Source organism: Plectropomus leopardus, chromosome 9 (assembly GCF_026936395.1).
Source record: "Plectropomus leopardus strain MGB_pleo_1.0 chromosome 9, ASM2693639v1, whole genome shotgun sequence".
In the NCBI taxonomy this organism is placed as follows: Eukaryota; Metazoa; Chordata; class Actinopteri; order Perciformes; family Serranidae; genus Plectropomus; species Plectropomus leopardus.
This window is the reverse complement of record NC_142184.1, coordinates 30,761,335-30,771,756: the sequence shown is the minus strand read 5'-3', so window position 1 is coordinate 30,771,756 and position 10,422 is coordinate 30,761,335. Positions and strand designations below refer to the sequence as shown.

The 10,422-nt window shown below is 37.3% G+C and overlaps 1 long non-coding RNA gene across 4 annotated transcripts in view; it reads left to right on the top strand.

The window, feature by feature from the left end:
* Positions 1-3,590: 3,590 nt before the first annotated feature.
* LOC148188771 (uncharacterized) overlaps positions 3,591-10,422 on the top strand; it is a 175,129-nt gene continuing 168,297 nt past the window's right edge. For all 4 annotated transcript variants that reach the window (XR_015777347.1, XR_015777344.1, XR_015777346.1 and 1 more), the window contains exon 1: positions 3,591-4,055. This is a non-coding gene — a long non-coding RNA (uncharacterized LOC148188771). The remainder of the gene's footprint in view (positions 4,056-10,422) is intronic.

Here is a 10,422-nt window from a genome sequence, read left to right as displayed (position 1 = left end):
ATGAGGTTTTTACCGGTGGCTTGATACAGTGTGCAGCACAGTTACACTTATGCCTAGCAATACAGAAGTTCTACTGTTCATAAAAATGTTGTGCCAAAGGAAAGAGTTGTCTAACTGCAAGGTAAAGCAGATAAAATATTTTTAATATAACATACACTTAAACTGATATCCATTTTTACCTAGGTATGCCTATTTTAAAGTGACTAAAATTGTGGATAGATTGCAGAACTGGCCTATGGGCCGAAGCTCAGGGCCACAAAATGTTATTCCTGGAACACACTGACAGCATTGTTGCTGCAGGGCTGCCTGCTACTATGAGTACTATATTCCCATATTCATGAGCATATATTTCGCTCATTTATGAAGTTGTGTAAGCTCCTGCATTGTCAACAACACAGTCCTGCAAATGTTTCACAATGAAATACCTTCTGTCAACAACTGATGGGATTCTGTCGACAGAAACGATGTCAGAGGACCTTTATTTTGAAACAGAGGCAGGAAAGTTTGAGGAAAATAGATATATTTGTATTTCCTCATCTCTGTGATGGATAAAGATATTGAAACCGTGATAAAAGGTGGGATATAGTCAATATAATTATCAGAACACCATTTCTCTGTCTATTTCTGCTGACAACCATGCCCGGTACAGGGAAAAAATGTTTCTCTAGATGTATTACGGCTAACAAGCAGCTGAGATATGCCTGACCAGTGCCGCTCACGCAGGCAGTGTGGCCGCTCTGACTTATTAACATGAATATTCCAAGATGCTTACATGCTACACACGCAAGCGGTGTGTTCCAGGCCTTTGGAGCCAACCTGATCCATGTGCAAAATGTCACTCAGATTAATCATACTGACCAGGGAGTGAGGGAAAAAAATTACAAAGGAACTGCTGACAAAAAGTAACTATAAAAATGAGAAAAACAACCATAAAGAGATGCAAAACAACTACAAAGAAACAGAGTAACTACAAAACCAAAAAGAGGCACAAAAAACACACAATCAGACATAAAATAACTGCAGTGACACAAAACAACCACTGTTATAAAACAATAACAAAGAAATACAAAACAACCACATAGAGACATAAAATGACTTTGAATAGACACAAAATTTCCACAGAAAACACAACACCACAAAAGATGCACAACAACTACAGAAAGACACAAAACAACAACAACAAAAACAGGCAACATTCTCAAAAAGTCTGTGTTCTGCTTCTGTATAGGAGAGGTGCTTGGGCCCTTTGCACATCTGTGCACACTGTCTCACACAAAAATATGTTTTGATGCAGACCCATGTCCACAGTAGTACATGGCTTAAGTGGTACTTCTGGCTGCCCTTCAGAACTGGGTCTGCTGACCAACATCGACTGTGGGTAATACACTGACTATGGACAAGTACCTCATACAGCTCCACTTCAAAAAAAGTCCAAACTATCCCTTTAACCATAGCACAGAACAGATCGGGTTTTCAGCTGTGATTTGTGGGGAAGGTTTGGAAGGGCTCAAACAAATGATGTCCTGCTGATAAGGGCATCAGATCAGGCAAACACATCTATGTGTCGTCTTAGAGGCCAATTTCAATAAGCGTATTCTGTCCTATAACTTGGAGGACTTGAACTAAAATTGTAATGTTTAAAAAATAAAAAGCCATGAAACACAGTCAATGTATCGTTCTGGAGAGCAACGACAAACATTTAATTTGGAGGACTTTTTCTTTGAAGGTGTTCTTCCCGCTCATGAATAGTGAGCCACTTGTAATTGTTTCATTTTGAATTAACAAGAGACATTTAAGCATAGAAAATGCGAGCTGTTAATTAAGCTAAATGTGATAACCTTTTCAGACTCACAATGTGTGTGCCTATGTGTCTTTTGACTTCTCTTTTCTTTTATTTTCAGCACTTCAGCACACTCAGTTGCCAGGTTATTAGGTACAGCTAGCTAAAACTAAAGTTGATACATAAGCCCCGTAATAAGTCATACTTTTATTATGTTATGAAATACATTTTTTTTTAAACTACTTTGTGATGATAAAACTGAATTGTAATTTCTGAGGTTCGGTGCTGTGAGATTGCACTGCTGTCCACTGAAAGATGTTTTTATGACTTCCCTATCCTGCAATAGTTTTTAGCTTAGGGACCTAATAAACTGGCAAGTGTATTAATTTACACTGTTCTGGGTTTGACTGCTGAGTAATTAGATCTACACCCTTTTTATCAAACATTCATAGTACATGCTATGGGATTGAGAGAAAAATATGGAAATGAAACAAGCAAAAAGTTGAAGTATAGTACTCTCCTGTGCTGTTTTAGCTCTTGTACTGTAATCCCAAATGCTCAATATAAAACAGTGACTGGAGCTTTCGGAAATGTTTCAGATTTTCTATGGTGAAGAAGTTCTCTTTAATCCCACTGTTTTCTCTCTGATTTAGTTCAAATCAGTTTTCTGTTGTGCATCACAGCCTTACAAGTTTTCGCCTAAGGGATGATTCCCCCTCTGATACATAAGGTCACATCAGCACAGTCCTTTATTTTACAGGCATTTCACCAAAAAAGTGTAACGTGCTGAGGTTTGCTTCATCTCTGTCCATGGCACAGGCTGGTGATAGTCAAGGTCAAGGAACTGCAGAGCATTATGTGTCACCATAATTAACATAATTAGATGTTTAGGTGAGGGACCCCAAAAAGTTCCAGTATCAGCAAGACTACTTCAACTGTTGTTCTCCACCATTAAGAAGGAGTCTGTAGGACGTTTTCATTGGTAATACGTTTTTAAGAGCCATATGGAGCTGAGGGCAGCAGACGGCTGGTGAGAGCAACTTTCTCTGCATACAGAGCTGATCTGGTTTTCTCAGATAAGGTCAAGCCACTCAGACTGTTTGTGTCAATGTTATGTATGCAAACACTTCAGCACCCTGTTTAACCAGGCTCGCCAGGTTTAGACAGACACGATGACAACTTAGTATGGGGATATATTGACTTATATCAATGTTTTAAGTAATTAAAATTTTTACAATTTTTACAAGAAAGTTATTGAATAAAAAAGTATTCCACATATTGATGTAAAATAAAAATATTTCTTATTGCAGCTTTAAAGGGGAAGCTCACATCCAAATCAAAAACACATATTATTTCTCTTACCTGTGTTGCTGTTTATCAATCCAAATTGTTCTGGTGTGAGTTGCTAAGTGCTGGAGATATACATAGACGTTGTTGTGAGCAGTTTCATGTTGGAATTACTTTCATCACTTATTTCTTCAATTATTTTCATCACGCAGAAGTAAGTGTGTATCTACAGCTCAGCAGAAGAGGATGCCATTTTTTTTTTTACACATTCACATTTTTCTACTTCTAATGTCTTTTAATTGTTATTATTACAATATTTGTTAGTATTAGTTTGCCATCACTTTTGTGTTGTCATTTTGGTTTCTGTGAGTTTATGTTTGTGCTACAAACTAGAATGATATATAGAAATACAGGCAAGAGGAGTCAATGTGTAGACTAGGGCCCTATTTTGATTTAGGGGTGAACCGTCCCTTTAATTATAAACGTCATATCCCTACGCGCGTTTCTCGCGCGACCACCGACTTCCCTTTAATACATCCATGGCCACCAACAGGTAGCACCGCAGTGCAAACAGGAAGTAACATTGGTGGTAAGGTGCTGCAGAAAATCGCATTTTTACTAAATAGAAGAGGACATAAACACCACGCGGAGGACGGCGAATGCACATACTTTGAGGAAAATTACTAGAATGAATCTGCGCGGCAGTCAGAGTTAGTTACAGGCGGTTCTTTGCAGATATTGATGGAAGCTAGCGCTGCCACAGCCAGGTGCTCCAGAAGAAGAGATTAATTAACCTGCGTCACCAGCTAGCTTCACTAGCCTACTGCTACGCTACAGGCTCCTTTTATGTGCTCGGGGTTAGTATTAACCAGAAGAATGAACTAAAATGGAAAGCCACGGCTATCATTTGGAGGAAATGTTGAATGAAATGCTCAGTGCCCTGAATTCCATGCTTCTGCACAGAAGAGGGACAGACACCTGGTTTAAGGTAAGACTGCTGGCTGTTTTATAGCGTCTTTATTGCTGGTTTAATGAGCTGTGCTGCAGTGTTTAATGCTTTGCTAATTGGTAAGCTAATGCTAAACGCCTGTACACTGTCTCTTCTCGCTGATAGTGTTAGTGAGGTTTGATAGAGGTTGCAGACTGATGGACTTAGAGAGAGAAACAGCATCAGAGCATGTTTTCATGATTTGTTAAAGAAAGTGACCAACAGGTTTATGGCCGAGTGACTGCTGTTGTAGCTGTGTGAATCTTTGCAGGTGACACATATACAGGTGCTTATGTGTGGATATTTACCCATATGCAATTTAGCAATGCAGTATTATCCGTTTTGCACTTAACATCTGATTGTGTGTCTCTGTTTTTATAGACTAGCCAGTTAAGGCTGGTTTCCAGAAACACTTTATGTACAACATCTAAACTGTCTGCTGTTAAAAGATGACTATTGTAGGTCTATTTGTGGTGGTTATTCAGAACAGTGTATGTTATATGGAGCCGCTGATATTTTAAGTGTGTGGCCACTCAAAGATTTTTATTTGAGTGCTTGTGTGTGGGTGTGTGTGTGCTCGCTGTGCAACGAAGCAGCAGTGGCCTGTCTAGATTTTTTTTCTTTTACTGGGTTAGCCCAAATGGGGCACTAACTTGTGCAAGGGTGGCATGAAGAATGAGCGCGACTGCAGGCACACACATCAGCATAGTTTTAATTATTTTTTTTGTATCCATTACCCATACCTATTTTAAATACTAACATTGCTGTTGTCTTACATTCCTGTTTACAGTTTAGTTTAAGAGATAAATAGACCTAAAAGTCACAAAATAACAGAGTGACACCACTCAAATGTAAAATAAAGCTTCCATAATTTGTTAAAGAAATCGTTTCTCTAATAGTAAATAGTTCAATAGCAAGTATAAAGTGGCAACAAAATTAAAGTGCCAAACACTTTAAATACACATGTTGGTGTGAACAAACTTTATAACGGTTCTGTCGATTTATTTGTTTGTAAAATTAGTTAGGCTACACTACTCTGGCACATTACTTCCTCTCAGGTTTAAGACAAAATTGCACCTATAAATGTAAATTAAATGTACTGGTTAAACTATTATAACTGACTGGGCAGATGGCCAGTCACAATGAGGTGGAACCTGAGGTGGCCATTTGGATGTCCAGTAACACTTTCTCTGACAACATTTAATATATCTACTGTGAAGTACTGCTGTAGGCATCCATTGTGGTTATCAGTTTATGTAGCATGGGACTGTTTATATTTTAAGTGTATGGCCTCTCAGATATTTTATTGATTTTCATTGGAAAGCTTTGCAATGAAGCATCTTATCATGACATGTATTATTAGAGTAGTATTAGAATCAGCATGATTATGCAATATCATTTGATAGCTGTTGCTGTGAGCATCAGTGAGCTCTCTAAAAGGTTATGGGTTAGTTTATCTCTTTAATTATTGTGATTTTTAGCAGTGATTATATGCAAGTCACCTGCTGTTTCACATTTTACTAATGCCTGTTTTACTCAGATCACCCAGTGACTTAATTAATACCAACTGGTTTGGTTTTAATAACAGCGGTTTTGGTTCTGTTATTGCAAGCCAAAACACTTTGTTTAACCCTTTTAAAATCTGAGCAAATTAGCTGGTTTCTTTCAAAAACATTGAAAAGGCAATAATGAGAAGTGACTTGTAAATTTGCAAAAACAAACAAACAAAAAATTACCAGAAAATTACTTTATATGAGAGAAAACAGAAAAAAGTTAAAATAACAACCACCAGCCCCCCAAAAAAGGAAATGAGCAGGAAAAAATGCGAAAAATAAAAATAACAACAATAATAAAAATAAAAATAATAACAATAGCAATAACAATTCTGAAAAAATAATTTAAATTTAATTTAATTAAGTAAGTAAGATGAACATTTAATAAGGATAATTATAAATATATTTTTTGGACTTCATTCCCTAGCCTATTAATTTGTTGTTATTTGCTCATTGCCTTCATATTTTCAAAAGAAAGTATTGTTTTGTATTGATTAATCTGATGATTTTTTTTTTCGATTAATCAATTAATCTATCAAATTTACCGAAAATAACAATACAAAACGCTATAGGGCATTATTCCCCAACAAAAAATACCCCAATCTTAACTGGTAATCTGTGTTTTACAGTCTGATATAAAGTCTCTACAAAATTAAATTAATGCAAGAGCTTGTTCCATCTAAGTAAAAGGAATGCAGTGCAATCTACATTTAGTAATCCAACAATGTAAAATTCAAGTCACTTAACAAAACAGTTACTCTTTGTAACAAACCTCAAGTCTAGCAGTCCAACAAAACATCTTACAGTAAAATTAGTGCAATTTGAATAACACTAAGTTTTCTCTAACATAAATAATTATAACTAGTCCATTCTTTCTGCATCAAAATAGTCCAGTCTTAACTGGGCCTGAAGGCATATCACTGCCTGCTGATATGAATGCTGTATTTTCATATTGATAAGAACATATTCCATTCATTTATGAAGTTATACAAGCTCCTGCACAGCTTACAACCTCATCCTGTAAATGTTTCAAAATAAAATGCATTGTATCAGCAACTGATGGCATTCTGTCCAGACACACAGTCAGAGGGCTTTTGTTTTGAAAGGGAAGCAAGGTAGTTGAGGTAAAACAAACATCTTTGTATTTCCTCATCTCTGTGACAGAGAGAGACTGTAAACTATGGTATAAAGTGGTATAGAGTCAGTATAATCATTCAGTTTGTCAGCAGTCTATTCTCGCTGACAAACACGAGCGTCACTTGTAAAAAAACGGAGAGCCACCGTTTCTCTAAATGTGCTGCAGCTGACAGGCAGGTCAGACACGCCTGACAGGCGCTGCTCGGGCGAGCAGTGTGCACGCTCTAACTTGATAACATGAAAAATAACAGGATCAGCGCTGCTCATGCTCTCATGGCGTGCTGTGTGAAACGTGTAGACGCACGCTACATGAATCGACGTATTTACGTAATCGATTACGTTGACGTGTCGCCCCAGCCCTAGTTTATTCTGGTTGAAAATGACAGCTAATGATGTGTATTAGATTGTTACTTTTATAAGGTGAATTAACAAGTCTCAACTTACAAATACCTGTTTTTGTTTTTTTTCCCTGGAAGACAATCTGTCGGTTAAAAAAATCACATTGAGTGTCTTACAAAACAAAACCTCAGGGTAAAGTTGGATGGGTAAAGCTGTTTCTCTTTTGGTGCAAGAAAAAAAATGTTTCAAGCTGCGTTTTTATCAGCCACTGATTATGAAGACATTTTATATATGCATGCAAACTCATCTTGCTTGAAATGTTTAGATTCAGTGTACTATGCTATGCTGTGATTTGTGTTTGATTCAGCAGTTTTTGCAGTTTTTATGGGAAAGTTGGTTTGTCTTGTCTTTACAACAGTAGAATACAACACCGGTATACTTTTCTTTATGAGGCCATAGTACATGAAATGTCTCCTTATTTATGCTCTCTTCTGACTCCTAAAAAGTGCTTTTAAAGTTTTTGCTCCCTCATCTTGGTGTCAGCTACAGTCACCTTAAACTAGACTCTATTATGAGCATTGGATATTTTAAAACACAATTAAGGACTATTTGACCACTGAATGCACATGTCTGGCTACTTAGAGCAGCTAATTTAAATTGTTTGGCTGTTTAAAGGCTGTTTTTGCTTGTGAAAATTTTATGCTATTTGTTTTAACTCTTTGCTGTTGTGTTTTAAGTCTGTTTGTTCTTATATATTAAAGTCTTCACGCTGCTTTCTCGGCCAGGACGCCTTTGAAAATGTTTAAGAGGATCTCAGTGAGACTATAGAAAATGCCAGGGATGAGACCTAGAAATGAATTAACATCTCAGCACCTCCAGTTCCCTTGTCTCAAAGCCAGTGATTTTTTTTGAATGGGTTTCTGGTCAGAAGCCGTCTGTGGTTAATACAAGATTAAGAGACTTTCATGTGTTGTTCTGTGTCAAAAAATACTTTAGTAAATACCCCACTTTGAACTTTGAAGATTTTATATGTCTTAAAAAGGGAAGTTGCTAACAAGTGGCTAAATGAAACTACAGAACATCATCATGGTGGGCCTTGCTAAGCACGGCTTTACAGCCTTATAGCGGTGGCGACGCGACAGTAGTGTAATTCGTTTGTAGCCTAACAATAGCTTTTTACTTGTGGCGATTGCATTTAGGCTTCAGAAATCATCAAAGTTGTATTCATTTGTGAAGACTATCTTGCTGAACAAAACATGTCAGTATTATAAATGTTTTTTTTTTTAACACAGAGCTTATTTTCTACAGTGATCCAAAAAGCAATGGAAAAATCTCACAAGCATTTTGACAAGGGAACCAGGGCAACATTAGCTTCCGGGTTGGCCTGCATACCTGATAAGATAAAATAAAATAGTGACATTTAGTGGTGAGGTTGCGAATTGCAACCAACTGAAACTTCTCATGTGTGCCAAGCATGGAGGAGAACTACAGTGGCCGACACAAAAAATGCGAGTGGCCCTACGTAGAGCCAGTGTTTGGTTTGTCCATTCTTGGTGATTGTAGAATCAACGCAGTGGATTCTTATTTTCATGTGATTATAAGGCAATGAAAACAAAGTTATGATTATGATATTCCATATCCGCCAATAGATACCCCTAAATCCTACACAGTGAACCTTTCAGTCACTTATGGCATTTTCTACTGATGGTGTCTCTGTGTTAATACCAACCAACCTGCTTGAAATAATGTTAAGTTAGAGTTTCTGTTTGTATCCCAGCAGCCACTCCTTTAAGTGGTAACATGGAACTCATTCTCATATTATATTTCGAGTATTTTGCATCTAGTGCCCCTCGAAGTTCAATTCTAGGTCTATTGCTCATCTCTATTTTCAGGGTTTAGCTTAAAAAAACATTGCAACATTGGTACAGTAAATACAATGGAGGTGACTCAGGCTCTGTGTTCCCATATCAGATAGGTTACTTGCTCTAGTAAAATACCTGTGTGGCTTACAGACATAAATTGACAACAAATCTGAGATTAAATGCTACTGGGAGCCCGAATGATTTAATTACCCATCTTGAGCCTTATGTTTGTAGTCTCAAGTGTTAAAGCTGCCGCTAGAAATCGGAGTGATATTAGATCACATCTGGTTGTGAACTAATTCTTAGAAGCATGTCCTTGTTTGCTCTATTTTAGCCTGTCTGCACTTAGAAATCATTTTGCAGAATAGCTTTGAGGCATGTGTTGGACGAGCACCAAATTACATCTGTGAGCTCTCAGTTCCCTATGAGCCCCGTGGCAGACAGGGATCCTTGGGCAGCGTCCTTTTTAGTTTGTTAAAAATCTTGTCTGAAAGTGCGGGTGATGAAATCTTCAGATTGCGGGCATCAGTTCTGTTGAAAAGGCTGCCTAAAGAGTGCCAGAGTAGCTGTCACAGCCGCCTCTTCCTTGAAGCTGGTAGGGCAGAAATGAATTGTGTTGTCTTTTCTTGCAACTCACTGCCATTGCCTTGCTGCATTACTTCTGACATCTACAAAAGATGGTGAATACACATTTTTCACAGAAATACACTCAGTGGTGGAGTGAAATTAATTTATAATTTTTGGGACTTTTATGGAAGTACTTTATTTCCTCTCACTCTCAGGCACACATAACTGTAAAGATTTAACAAGATGTGGTAATTAATAAGCCCTGCAGGTGCTGGCAAAACATTTAGTTACTTTTGGATAAATCCAGTCTGTTTCCAATCTGTTTGCTTCTTTTCAGTCTTTATGCCAAGTCAAGCTAACCGGCTGCTGGCTGTAACTTCAAATTGAGCAAAAACATATGAAAATTATATTGAACTTAAACTTAAACTCTAAGCAAAAAAAACCCCAAATAATTGCATTTTCCAAAAATGTGAAACTATTCCTTTAATTATGTTAATGCTAAAGTAGAAATGAGCAGAGGTAATAGTGGCATTGTGGAATAAAGTGCAACATTGTTATACTTTTTTGTTAAGATGACTATGGCAGTCGGTGTCACTGGTAATACATGGCATATGCCAATTAAATTACTTGTTTTAGATTTTTTCAAAACATAAAATATAAATAAAACCATTTTTTCCTTTTAGTGCCCATGTTCATCAAATACAAATAACTATATTTGTATATATTTGTAAAAAATAGTTTGTTTTCAGTACCGGATGATGGAGTACTACTAAACTAAAAGTATCTACTTCGTATTGCAGCAGCAGTAGAGTTGCGGCGCAGAGTTCTGCCAGTAGTAACGTTCGGCCACACTCCCTGCGTGAGCAGCATGGGACAGCGATTTTGCTGAACTGCTGCTGCTCTCACATG